Source organism: Cervus canadensis, chromosome 10 (assembly GCF_019320065.1).
Source record: "Cervus canadensis isolate Bull #8, Minnesota chromosome 10, ASM1932006v1, whole genome shotgun sequence".
Lineage (NCBI taxonomy): Eukaryota > Metazoa > Chordata > Mammalia > Artiodactyla > Cervidae > Cervus > Cervus canadensis.
This window is the reverse complement of record NC_057395.1, coordinates 17307182-17322006: the sequence shown is the minus strand read 5'-3', so window position 1 is coordinate 17322006 and position 14825 is coordinate 17307182. Positions and strand designations below refer to the sequence as shown.

General features: G+C 33.1%; 1 protein-coding gene across 1 annotated transcript in view; it reads left to right on the top strand.

Moving 5' to 3' along the window:
- The first annotated feature begins 1142 nt into the window (after positions 1 to 1142).
- Positions 1143 to 14825, top strand: part of ANKEF1 (ankyrin repeat and EF-hand domain containing 1) — a 99061-nt gene continuing 85378 nt past the window's right edge. Inside the window, exon 1 of the mRNA XM_043479855.1 lies at positions 1143 to 1560. The gene's annotated coding sequence lies outside the window, so the exon portion shown is untranslated. The remainder of the gene's footprint in view (positions 1561 to 14825) is intronic.

The window sequence follows — 14825 nt, the reverse complement described above, 5'->3', positions numbered from 1 at the left end:
GAAGGGAAGAAGTATTGAGTTTGAAAATATTCATTGTAAAATCAAGGACTGTGGTTGAACCTTTTGGAAATACAATTCTACACTCTGAATCAAAGCTACTTAAAGCAGAATTTTCCAAATATTAAAGACAAATAGGGATTCCCAGATAGCTCAAATGATAAAGAATCTGCCTACAGTGCAGGAGACCTGGGTTTGATCCCTGTGTTGGGAAGATCCCCTGGAGAAGGGAAAGGCTACCCGCTCCAGTCTTCTTGCCTGGAGGATCCCATGGACAGAGGAGCCTGGCAGGCTACAGTCCATGGGGTCTGGTTTTTTATATCCCGTAACTTATTTGGAATCATGCTTCCATTTAGTTTGCTTCGTTTGAGTACCATGGCTATACTATTCAACTTAATGTACTTCTTGGATTCTCATTACCATTCATTTACCTTGTTAACTGAGAAATATTCTGGTCATTTTGTTTTTAGGTCATCTCACTTTTTAATTATACTATTTAATATAGGAAAGTGACTGTTTCCTTAAAGGCTATCTCTGGCTGCTTACTAACTTCCCTTTCTAATTTGAACTTATTACCTTGTATGTTTGCTGATGAGCTGGGATTCTGGGATTTAATTTCATTGCTCCATTGATTAAATTCACAATTTATTACATACCAAGTTTTCCTCTTTCAGTAATGAAGATGTGTTATTGGAATATATCCTCTAGTAATTTTTTCCCCCAAACACATTCAAAAGAGGTAGACGTTCTGAATTTTTGCATATTTGAAAATGGCTTTATTTTCCTTTTACACAAGACTGGTACAGTTCAATTTCCCAAGAAAAATATCAAATTTCTATAGCAGCCTTGCATGTTATAAATGCGTATTTGTGTGTTCCTATCCTTGGAAATTACAATTCAAGTGAATCAGTTACACAGGGGATGAAGTAGATTCTTGTGCCTCTCTCCACTAGCATATTCATGGTGAAGCAGTATCTCATATTTTACCTTTAGCCACTGTTGTGTATAAGTTGGGAAATCAGAAGTTTCGTTATAGAGCCCTCTTGGTAGATCCTTGGGGAATTACAACACACTTTGGCATGTTTATAAATGTCTTTTTTTCCTGCTCACGTCTTATAAAGACCTAAGTGCGTGCCTTTGGGACTGTTTAAATATCTTCTGTGAACAAGGAGAAATGCAGACATGTTGGCAGAGCTGATCATTTTCATTGTGGATCTTACACTTGCTTTGGCCTTTTTTGTTATCATTTATGCTGTTTACTTGATAGCAGCTACAAGTATTTTCATCTCTGTCCTTTTCTGTATTTTCAAAGGGGAAATTAAAAAAACTATGACTTCAACATGAGCAGAGACTGGGTACTGGATTCTAGCAACGCTGCTGGGAAACCATTCCTAGGCAGCATAGAGACAGTCAGCTCCAGGATGCCTCCTGTCCATTTTCCAGCCCCAAAAGAAGGGGCCTTCTCACTCTAGAAGAGTGGAGTGAAGAGCCCTCGGCGGTGGAGGAGACACACGGGAAGACTCGCCACATGCCACTCCCACCAGTTGAGAAGTATTATTTGAGGTAAGAACATGGAATATTCAGCTTAATTCTCCCTTTTGCAAATGAAGTGACACATGCATGTTTGAGGTGAGACGAGAAAAACAAGCAGATGCCTTTTATCACTGCCTTCCATGTTTCGAAAATGGAGTTGGTAGCATCTGTAGACAAGACTACAATTTTTGTTTTCTGCTAAGAGTCCTGTTTACTCAGTAAATTAGGGAACCCTACCTGTGATGTTTTCTCTCCCAAGCATTGGTTAGGCCAGGTCAAAAACAGTTAAAACTCCCATCTCAATCTTTTTTAGCAATTGGGCTAAAAGGCTTGGTAGAAGAGAAATGTGAATAAATGGATATTCTTTCAATCCATGAGTTGTTTATTGCCTTTATTTTTTAATTAATTTTTATTGGAGTATAGTTGCTTCCCAGGTGGCTCAGTTCAGTTCAGTCACAGAGTTTTGTCCGACTCTTTGCAACCCCAAAGACTGCAGCATGCCAGACTTCCCTGTCCATCACCAACTCCTGGAACTTGCTCAAACTCACATCCATCGAGTGGGTGATGCCATCCAGCCATCTCATCCTCTGTCATCCACTTCTCCTCCAGCATCAGGGTCTTTTCCAGTGAGTCGATTCTTTGCATCAGGGGGCCAAAGTATTGGAGCTTCAGCTTCAGCATCAGTCCTTCCAATGAATATTCAGGGTTGATTTACTTTAGGATTGACTGGTTTGATCTCCTTGCAGTCCCCAGCTGGCTCAGTGGTAAAGATTTCACCTGCATTGCAGGAGACGCAGGTTCAATCCTTGAGTCAGGAAGATCCCTGGAGAAGGAAATGGCAACCCACTGTCGTATTCCTGCCTGGAAAATCCCATGGACAGAGGCGTCTGATGGGCTACAGTCCACGGGGTCTCAAAAGAGTTGAATACAACTTAGTGACTAAAAACAACAATAAATAATTGGTTTACAATGTTGTGTTAACTTCTACTGTACAGCAAAATGAATCAGACTTACATATGCATGTATCCCCTCTCTTTTGAATTCCCTTCCCATTCAAGTGACCACAGTGCATTAAGTAGGGTTTCCTGTGCTATACAGTATGTTCTCATTAGTTACGTATTTTATAAATAGTAGCATTAAAGGGCAGAGCATATTTTTTACTTCAAGGGGGCAAAGATAATCAGCAGTGGTTCTTGAGAGGACAGTGTATTTTCAGAACAGTCCTTGAATGGGCCTAGAGGTGATCATACAAGTCAGAAACAGAGAAGAATTCCCTGGCAGTCCAGTGGTTAGGACTCCATGCTTTCACTGCCAAAGTCCCAGATTTGATCCCTGGTCAGAGAACTAAGATCCCACAACTTGCACAGCCCAGGAAAAAAGAAGAGAAATAGAAATACTTATGATATTACTTATATGAGGAATATAAAATGCATTGCAGATGAAATTTCTATGAAACAGAAACAGAATCACAGACACAGATAACAAACTGGTGAGTGCCAAGGGAGGAGGGGTAGGGGCAAGGTCTGAGTGGGAGTCTGGGGCTAGACGCAAGCTTACATACAGGATGGAGAGACAACCAAGTCCTACTACACAGCACACGGACCTACATGCAGTATCCTGTGAATAGCCATAATGGAAAAGAATATGAAAGAAAGAAATTATAACTGAATCACTTTGCTGCACAGTAGTAATTAATACAATGCAAATAAAGTATACTTCAATTAGAAAGATAATAAATTTTTTATTAAATTAATTATTTTGATTGGAGGATAATTACTTTACAATATTGTGATGGTTTTTGCCATGTATCAACATGAATCAGCTGTAGGTATATAAAAGATAATAAAATTTTATTTTATTTTTTTTCTTTTTTGTCTGTATTCGTACTGAAAATCAAGATCAAGCAAGCTTTTGCAGATAATAAAATTTTAAAAAGCAATTTAAAGATACAACTAAAATGGTCCTTGGAGCAAAATCAATGTGTGAGCATATGAAATGGCAGAATATAGATTTACTCTCATTTTGGTTTGGTGTCCTCTGAACACTAGAGATTGCAAGTTGAAACATTTCAGGATGATCTCTTAATAACACTTTAAACTTTAAAACTGGACTTATTTGGCATTTCCTGGTTCCTTGTTTATCCCACTGCTTTGGTCCAGTGGAAGCAGATGGATAAGTTTTTTCCTGGATTTTTGTCAGATGAATGGTCAGATGAACGGTGCCTTGTGTTTGGGTTTTTATGGTATAAATCCAAGTATTTTATAGTAGACAGATATGTTTTTCTCTAGAATACCTGATTAGTCTGCAGAAGACTCTGGTAAATTAATTTAATTTTAGCAGTTGTGATTGAAACATCTTAAAACCAGGCCCTTGTCCTCATACCTCCTCTTCAATTAGACTTTGGACATTTTAACCTTTAAAAAGTGTTTCTCCCTCAAAAACTAAAAAGTTATTTTAGTTTATATGTAAAGTAACACTTAAATGCTCTTCTCCCCCCAAAATTAACAAAATTGATTTAATAAGGACAAATAATAAACTTAGCCCCATGGAAAATAAATATTTAAATTTCTAGTAGATCTTAAGTGCTGTCACCACAACAAAGGAAAGAAAAAAACAAAAAATGGTAACTAGGTGAAGTGATTGATATATTAACTGGATTGACTATGGTGATTACTTCATTATATATCTTGTATATATTTAACATGCAAATATATATTCAGTATATATATGGTGAGTGGGTGTTTGTTCTAAATCACTTCAGTCGTGTCCAGTTCTTTGAGAACCTGGACTATAGCTCGCCAGGTTCCTCTGTCCATGGAATCCTCCAGGCAACGATACTGGAGTTGCCAGGGCTTCCTCCAGGGGATCTTCCCGACCCAAAAATTGAACCTGCATTTCTTATGTTTACTGCATTGGCAGGAAGGTTTTTCATCATTAGTGCCACTGGGATCCCCACGTATATTATAAACATGTTTAAAGTAAACAACTTGTTATATATGTGTGTATATATATACATACACATATATACCATCTATATCTATCTCTTCATCTATCAATCATTGTAGAGCATCATCATATATATATGATACATATATATACAATTTATGTATATTAAATATATATACAATTTCTTAAATATACATATAATTACATTTATATATGAATATATATTTAAATATACATATATATTAAATATATATTTAAAACACATTTAAAAAATATATTTTAATATATATGATATATTATATATTGTTATTATATTATATAATAATATATATTTTATATATTACATTATATATTATACAATATTCTATGCAATGTATAATATTATATATTAAATGTAATGTCATATATATATAATATATCACATACAATATATTACATGATATATATAATATATATAATATATGTTATTGTATATATAATATCAATATATATAATAAATATTACACATAATATATAATACATATTAAATATATATCAATTAAACATTTATATAAATATATAATATATAATTATATAAATATGTAATATACAAATATATCTTTATATATATTACATGTATTTATATATAATTTTTATATATATAAAATACATAAATGTAATTATATTAGAATATGTAAATATAAATAACATATTTATATTTATGTAAAATTTATTATTATCTATAATAAATATATAAAAGTTATATATTTAAAATATATTATATTTCATATATTTTATATGTGTAATCTATAATCTATAATATAATACATAATATATATTATAAATATATAAAATATTACATCTAATATATCATTAATATATATAATATAATACATATGTTATATGGTATGTATTATATAATCTATATAATATATAAAATTCATTATATATTATATCTTATATATAATATTACATATGTGATATATAATATATATCATATAATACATAATATATTTATATATTTAAATAACTATAAATAATGATTATATTTATATATTATATAAACTGTAATAATTATGTTATGTATATTATATAATATATATAGTATATATCAATTAATTGTATATCATGTATAATATTCTGTATATATTATGCTATATATTTATATTATATATATTATACATATGATAGATATATTACAAATATTTATTATATGTTATATATATATTAATTAATTAATTTATGTATATTTTTTATTTATATATATTTATATATATGTTTATTTTAATTATATTCATACATCTTTATTTATATATTCATATCATATATTTATATATAAATATATCTTATATATTAACTTATATTATATAAATATTTATATATTAATAGATATATATTATATGTAATATAATATATGATAAATTTAACATATAAAAATAATAAGCATATATAATATATGTTATATATATGTTTCAATATATCTTATATATTATATATAAGATATAATAAATATATATATTATACATCATATAAATAATATAATATCTTATATAAATATATTATATAATCATAGAAATATATAATATATTAACATATATGCAATATATATTTTATATATAAATTATATAATAAATTTTATAATATATAATATACATATATGTTTATATAATATATACATATATTCATTTAAATATATTTATATATGTATATAATATATAATATAGAAATATATTTTATTACATATTATATATAATATATAATATAATATATAAAATGTATTCTATATATACACATTATATATTCATGTTTATATATTTGATTTATGTATATAAATATATATATAATCATAATATTGAATGTATATATAATATATGTTATACATTATATATACTATATTATATTATGATCATTATATATTAATTATAGATAAAGAATATATATAATTATTTTATATATAAGAAATATATAGAAATTATATATTTTATATAATACATAATATATATTTGTATATATGATATATGATATATAGTTAATATATTATAAATATAATTATATATAATATTAATATATTATATATCATTATAATATATGAATATAGTGTATATAATATATAACATATAATATAGCATATTAATTATATTATTATATAACAAAATATATATTATATTGATATTAAATATATTTATATAAATATATATATATGAAATATGTGTATTTATATATATTTATATTCTTATTTATATATATTCTTAAATATATATACAATTTCTTATCAGTAGGCTGAAAAAAATAGGGCAAATGTATCAAAAGTTAAAAAAAGCACAGAGAAAGAGAAATATTTAAACTTTTAGAAAACAAGTTGGCTTTAGTATAATTTTATCCGTTTCAGCCATAGTATTTGTTCAAGGGCACAGTAACTGCTCCCCAGAAGAAACTGATGCGTTTTGTTGAGCAGGTTGTATTATCAAACCCTGAAATAACTCCTCATTACATAGTGTCACCTTTACACACAGATGTGAAGGGGGCGACTTATCTGGTGGGATTTGTGCTGCACAGCCAGACCACCTCTTTAACTGTCAAACTCTCACCCCTAACAACTTGCAAGGGATTGGCAATGATAGAAGCATTGTTTCGTGATAATGGTTTCTTTAATTCTGAGAAAATTCGATTGTCATGCAAACATCATGGAAGAGGTACACAGTATGTTTCTTTTTGTTTTTAAATCTTAATTCACTCATCTACATGTATAGAAAGGTCCATGCACAATCTTTCGATACCTGGGGAGCTTCTACATTCTGTTGTGCTAACATTCATGGGGAATGGGCTTCAGTTGTACCACACTAAATTGCTCATGTGGTCTTTGCCGTTTGCCCTAGAGTTCTCTTATCTCTCAAATGTTCCAAATGTGAAGGATTAGGGTCAATGGTAATGATTTGATAAGAAAGAAGACCAGAAGTGCTTTACGTTTTGAGTACATACCTTTTGAGGTCTGCCTTCACCACATGCCTCTTACAGCTGCCATCGGAAAACTTGCTAGCCCTGCAGGGCACTGGATTTGCAAACCCTGCCAGGTTCCTGCAGCTCCCTTTTGGCATCCAAAAGGGGTGCCATAGCTCCCTTTGTGACATCCCTTAGCCTCTGTATGAGTTTCAGTAAATTAAATTTAGTTCTGCTAAATTCTAAATGCTGTTAATGAGAATTCTTTTCTAAGGCGTGTTATTTACCAGCAATTCAACTACGTCTCCTTTTGACTTTATTTTATAGACTGTTGCAGCTGTCTTAAAATTCAAAAGGAACTTGAAAGTCATTGAGTGCACTTTTTGTCCAATTAAGAAATACCTGCTACAATATCCTTGAAAGATGATTTTGTAACTTCTCCTTGTGCAGTTTTCCTGAGAGGCATAAGGCAGCCTCTTATAATAATATTCAATAGCAATCTGAGTCCTCACATCTCCCATCTCTTTGTCTTATTTTTGCTCTAATAAGCAATCTTGAAAATGGTCAAGGAAGTATACAATGGCATTGATAGACTACAATGAAGTCACAAATTCTAAGAAAGAGGAGCTTCTTTCCTTATGAATTTTCTACTTGCTACTCACACCATTGAACAATGTTGTTCTTTTCAGTCCAAACAGACACCCTTTAAGATCATAAGTCAAGATAAATCTAGGGTTTATTGTGTACTTTAATAGAAGATTCTTTTTTTATTATTTATTTATATTAGTTGGAGGCTAATTACTTTACAATATTGTAGTGATTTTTTGCCATGCATTGATATGAATCAGCCATGGATTTACATATGTTCCCCATCCTGAACCCCCCTCCCACCTCCCTCCCCATCCCATCCCTCTAGGTCATCCCAGTGCACCAGCCCTGAGCACTTGTCTCATGCATCAAACCTGGACTGGTGATCTGTTTCACAATTGATAATATACATGTTTCAATGCTATTCTCTCAGATCATCCCACCCCCACCTTTTCCCACAGAGTCCAAAAGTCTGTTCTGTACATCTGTGTCTCTTTTTCTGTCTTACATATAGGGCTATCGTTACCATCTTTCTAATTTCCATATATATGCATTAGTATACTGTATTGGTGTTTTTCTTTTTGGCTTACTTCACTCTGTATAATGGGCTCCAGTTTCATCCACCTCATTAGAACTGATTCAAATGTATTCTTTTTAATGGCTGAGTAATATTCCATGGTGTATATGTACCACAGCTTCCTTATCCATTCATCTGCTAATGGGCATCTAGGTTGCTTCCATGTCCTAGCTATTATAAACAGTGCTGCGATGAACATTGGGGTACACATGTCTCTTTCAGTTCTGCTTTCCTCGGTGTGTATGCCCAGGAGTGGGATTGCTGGGTCATGTGGCAGTCCCATTTTCCAGTTTTTTAAGGAATCTCCATACTGTTCTCCATAGTGGCTGTACTAGTTTGTATTCCCACCAATAGTGTAAGAGGGTTCCTTTTTCTCCACACCCTCTCCAGCATTTATTGCTTGCAGACTTTGGATAGCAGCCATTCTGACTGACATGAAATGGTACCTCATTGTGGTTTTGATTTTCATTTCTCTGATAATGAGTGATGTTGAGCATCTTTTCGTGTGTTTGTTAGCCATCTGTATGTCATTGGAGAAATGTCTGTTTAGTTCTTTGGCCCATTTTTTGATTGGGTCATTTATTTTTCTGGAATTGAGCTTCAGGAGTTGCTTGTATATTTTTGAAATTAATCTTTTGTCTGTTGCTTTGTTTGCTATTATTTTCTCCCATTCTGAAGGCTGTCTTTTCACCTTGCTTATAGTTTCCTTTGTTGTGCAAAAGCTTTTAAGTTTCATTAGGTCCCATTTGTTTATTTTTGCTTTTATTTCCAATATTCTGGGAGCTGGGTCATAGAGGATCTTGCTGTGATTTATGTTGGAGAGTGTTTTGCCTATGTTCTCCTCTAGGAGTTTTATAGTTTCTGGTCTTACATTTAGATCTTTAATCCATTTTGAGTTTATTTTTGTGTATGGTGTTAGAAAGTGTTCTAGTTTCATTCTTTTACAAGTGGTTGACCAGTTTTCCCCTTTTTAAAGAGGTTGTCTTTTCTCCATTGTATATCCTTGCCTCCTTTGTCGAGATAAGGTGTCCATAGGTATGTGGATTTATCTCTGGGTCTTCTATTTTGTTCCATTGATCTATATTTCTGTCTTTGTGCCAGTACCATACTGTCTTGATCACTGTGGCTTTGTAGTAGAGCCTGAAGTCAGGCAGGTTGATTCCTTCAGTTCCATTCTTCTTTCTCAAGATTGCTTTGGCTACTCAAAGTTTTTTGTATTTCCATACAAATTGTGAAATTATTTGTTCTAGTTCTGTGAAGAATACCATTTGTAGCTTGATGAGGATTGCATTGCATCTATAGATTGCTTTGGGTAGTATACTCATTTTGATAATATTGATTCTTCCAATCCATGAACACGGTATGTTTCTCCATCTATTTGTGTCTTCTTTGATTTCTTTCATCAGTGTTTTATAATTTTCTATATATAGGTCTTTTGTTTCTTTAGGTAGATATATTCCTAAGTATTTTATTCTTTTCGTTGCAATGGTAAATGGTATTGTTTCCTTAATTGCTCTTTCTGTTTTCTCATTGTTCATGTATAGGAATACAAGGAATTTCTCTGTGTTAATTTTATATCCTGCAACTTTACTATATTCATTGATTAGCTCTAGTAATTTTCTGGTAGAGTCTTTAAGGTTTTCTATGTAGAGGATCATGTCACCTGCAAACAGTGAGAGTCTTACTTCTTCTTTTCCTATTTGAATTCCTTTTATTTCTTTTTCTGCTCTGATTGCTGTGGCCAAAACTTCCAAAATTATGTTGAATAGTAGTGGTGAGAGTGGTCACCCTTGCCTTGTTCCTGACTTTAGGGAAAATGCTTTCAATTTTTCACCATGAGGGATAATGTTTGCTGTGGGTTTGTCATATATAACTTTTATTATGTTGAGGTATGTTCCTTCTATTCCTGCTTTCTGGAGGGTTTTTATCATAAATGGATGTTGAATTTTGTCAAAGGCTTTTTCTGCATCTATTGAGATAATCATATGGTTTTTATCTTTCAATTTGTTAATGTGGTGTATTACATTGATTGATTTGTGGATATTAAAGAATCCTTGCATTTCTGATAAAGACCCTTTGGTCATGATGTATGATCTTTTTAATATGTTGTTGGATTCTGTTTGCTAGAATCTTGTTAAGGATTTTACATCTATGTTAATCAGTGATATTGGCCTGTAGTTTTCTTTTTTGTGGCATCTTTGTCTGGTTTTGGTATTAGGGTAACGGTGGCCTCATAGAATGAGTTTGGAAGTTTACCTCCTTCTGCAATTTTCTGGAAGAGTTTGAGTAAGATAGATGTTAGCTCTTCTCTAAATTTTTGGTAGAATTCAGCTGTGAAGCCATCTGGTCCTGCGCTTTCGTTTGCAGGAAGATTTCTGATTACAGTTTCGATTTCCATGCTTGTGATGGATCTGTTAAGATCTTAGAAGATTCTTAATATGTCTATTCTGACTTCTTATATGTGTCTGCCACATAGGATTTTGAAACTTTTTCCTTAGAAGTTTCCCAAAGTCTGGGAGTGTTGCCAATTTGCACTGAAGAATAGCATTATATTAGCACACCCATAACTATTAAAATATAATTCTAATGCACTGACCTGAATTCACAGTACAGCAAAAATTCAATTCAACCTCAGATTGATTCTCACAGCAGTTCACTAATTTTCCCATGGATGTTTCCAGTCCACTACTTGGAAAGTCAGATGAATTTGAGCATTTTGCAAAATTAGCACCCCTGTCAACCTTATCAATTTTGACTCCAGAAACAGGAACATTTGGAGGAACGAGCTATGCTAATCTTCACAGAATGAAGCCACTTTTATCAAAGAGAAAAAGGTAGAGTGGAAAAGCTTGGGAAAGGGGTCCAGCTCTCCGACTTCTGGTGAAATGGGGCCAGCCCATTGAGGGCTGAGGAGGAAATCAGCTGGCATCCCACGGCCCTGTGAGCAGGTCTGGGGAGGTTTGAGTGTCAGAAGCCAAAGGTGTTTCTGGCTTTGTGGATGGCTGAGGGAGAGAAGCTCCCAGAAGCTACAAGACAAGGAGGAAACTCAAGTCCTGGAATGTGAAACAGTTATCCCTTTTCTGTTTCTGCTGACATTTCTAGGAAATATAAACTTTCAGATCTGAGAGTCTAATTAGGATCTAAACCACACCCCTACTGGCAGTTTATTGTGTCAAGTCACTGCTTTCCTAGGCCTCTGTTCTTCCATCTGAAAAAAAACAGGATGTGACCCCAATGACAGAAGCCCCTTTCAGTCTAAAATAACTGCAAATTTTACAGAATAAAATGAGTTAGAAATATAAAATGTGATCAGCCAAGATGGCAGTTGACACAGAGGATCTCTAAGCATTTCTCAAAATGCGTTGCAAATACTTAGGGGATGCATGCAAAGTGGGAGCCCCCAAGAGACAAGGTGGCAGTTTTCAGGACGCCTATAGGATTGAGGGAAAAGCTCTTAGAATAAATTTTCTTAGATATCCAAAGTTTATCTCCATGTCTCCACCACACTACCTGCTTACAATTAAAGGATGACATCATATGCATACCTGCATCCCACAGGCACCAATTACCCCTAATTATTAATTAATTCAGACAGACCGTCCAGACTTCTAAACCTGTGCATTTTTATTGTATCTGCTGGCAAGGCACTTCTGTTGCACACAGATTACTTTTTCTTCAGGATCTCAGTTTGTTCATTCATAAAATGAAAACATGGTATAAATAATATCAATAGCCATACCTGGGCTATTTTGCTATTCAAAGGGCTTATTGAATAGATGCTGCTTGCTACCAGAGAAGGCAATGGCAACCCACTCCAGTACTCTTGCCTGGACAATCCCATGGATGGAGGAGCCTGGTAGGCTGCGGTCCATGGGGTCGCTAAGAGTCGGACACGACTGAGCGTCTTCACTTTCACTTTTCACTTTCACGCATTGGAGAAGGAAATGGCAACCCATTCCAGTATTCTTGCCTGGAGAATCCCAGGGACAGAGGAGCCTAGTGGGCTGCCATCTATGGGGTCGCACAGAGTCGGACACGACTGAAGCGACTTAGCAGCAGCAGCCGCAGCTACTCACTGTAGGAGATGACTTGTCAAAACAAAGAAACATAATACATAGACTTAGACTTCAAAGGGTTTCCATTAGGTCTCAATTTGAAAAGAGCCATGAACTAGACATGAATTCAAAGCTTCAGTCAAAGTAATCAACTAGTTAAATAAATAAAATTTACTACTTTTCAAAAGTTAAAATTTCAATAAAACCTGTTTGCCAATTTTAATTTTACTCATTTTTAATAGCCTGTGTTTTTAATGAGTAAACTAATCCAGTTTATCTAAATGATTTGCATTGTAGGTAATCTTTGTGCCTTAGAAGACAGACTTGGCTAAAAGTAAATGGATTATTTGGCAATAATTCTTGAATATAGTACCAAAGCACAGCAAAATTTTTTTTAAGAAAGAGAGAAACCAAACTATGTCAAAATTAAAAATTTCCATGCATCAAAGAACACAATGAACAGGTTGAAAAAAACAGCTCAAGAGATGCAAGGATATATTTATAAATCATGTACTTGATAAAGGGTTAATATCCAAAATATTTAAAGAACTATAACTCAATGATAAAATAAACAACCTAATGATAAAAATAGCCAAAAGACTTGAATAGACATTTCTCCAAAGAAGACATACAAAAGGTCAATAAGCACATGAAAAGAGTCTCAACATCAGTAATTATTAAGGAGATGAAAATCAAAATCACAGTGAGATACACCTCACTCTCATTAGGATGGCTACCATTAAAACTCAGAAAGTAACAAGTGTTAGTGAGGATGTGGAGAAACTGGACCTGTTGTGCACTGTTGGTGGAAATGTAGAATGATACAGGCTCTATAGAAAACAGTATGATAATTCCTTATAGAATTAAAAATAGAATTATTATATGACCAAGCAATTCCAGTTTGGGATATGTATATATATATATATGTATATATATATATATATATATATATATATATATATATATATATATGAATTGAAAGCAGAGTCTCAAAGTGATATTTGTACATCTGTAGCATTACTTATAGTAGCTAAAGGATACAAGCAACCCAAGGGTCCTTTGACAGATGAGTGAATAAACAAAATGTGGTATATCTACACCATAGAATATTACTCAGTTCTTTAAAAGGAATAGAAATTCTGACACATGCTACAATATAGATGAACCTTAACAATATCATTTTATGTGAAATAAACCTGTCACAAAGGACAAGTAATTTGTAATTCTACTATCAAGGTCATAGAGATAAAAAGTAGAATAGTGGTTGCCAGGGCCATGGGAGAGGAAGTGGTGGAATCATTACTTAATGGGTGCAGCATTTCAGTTTTGCATAATGAAAAGAGTTCTGTGGATTTGATATTTATATTTAGTTTCTAAATCAAGTTATACAGAATAGTGTATAAATTAAAGCAGAGTTTTTTGTTGTTGTTTCTTTGTTTTTGGTTTTTGGCCTGGCTATAAAAACTAGGCTGCAGGGAATGATGCTCTTCATGGAGGATTTTGTATAAGTAAAAGATCCAGATTGTTTGGCTTTTGAAAAATTACTTAAAGCATGTGTGTTCTCAATCATAGCATCTTCCACTGTGTTAATTTACCCTATTTAATTTGTCTTTACTTAGTAGCCAGATGTCATTAAGAACAAAAGGTTTCATTTCTTGCTAAATAGCCATAGCATACTTGTGTTAATTGTTCTTAGACACCACTGACAGAAATGGATTATGATAAAAATATCAGTTAGCTAATTATCTAAGTTTGGGGTTTTTGGCTGTGCCATGGGACTTGGAGGATCTTAGTTCCTGACCAGGAAATGAATCTGGGCCTCATCAGTGAAAATGCTGAGTTTTAACCATTGGACTGCCAAAGAATTCTCCTAAATTTGGTTTTAATAATACAGTACACAATACTTGTTTCAAAATCCCCATTTTATAATATCATTTTGAGAAAAAAGGATATAATATACTAAAGTAATTTTTTCTCATTTTTATTATTTGTGATAATTATCCCAGTATATGTGTGCATCTAGGTCGCTTCAGTTGTGTCCAACTCTGTGAGACCCTATGGACTGTAGCCCTCCAGGGTCCTCAGTCCATGAGGATTCTCCAGGCAAGAATACTGGAGTGGGTTGCCCTGCCCTCCTCCAGGGGATCTTCCTGACCCAGGGATTGAACTCGCATCTCTTATGTCTCCTGCATTGGCATGAGGGTTCTTTACCA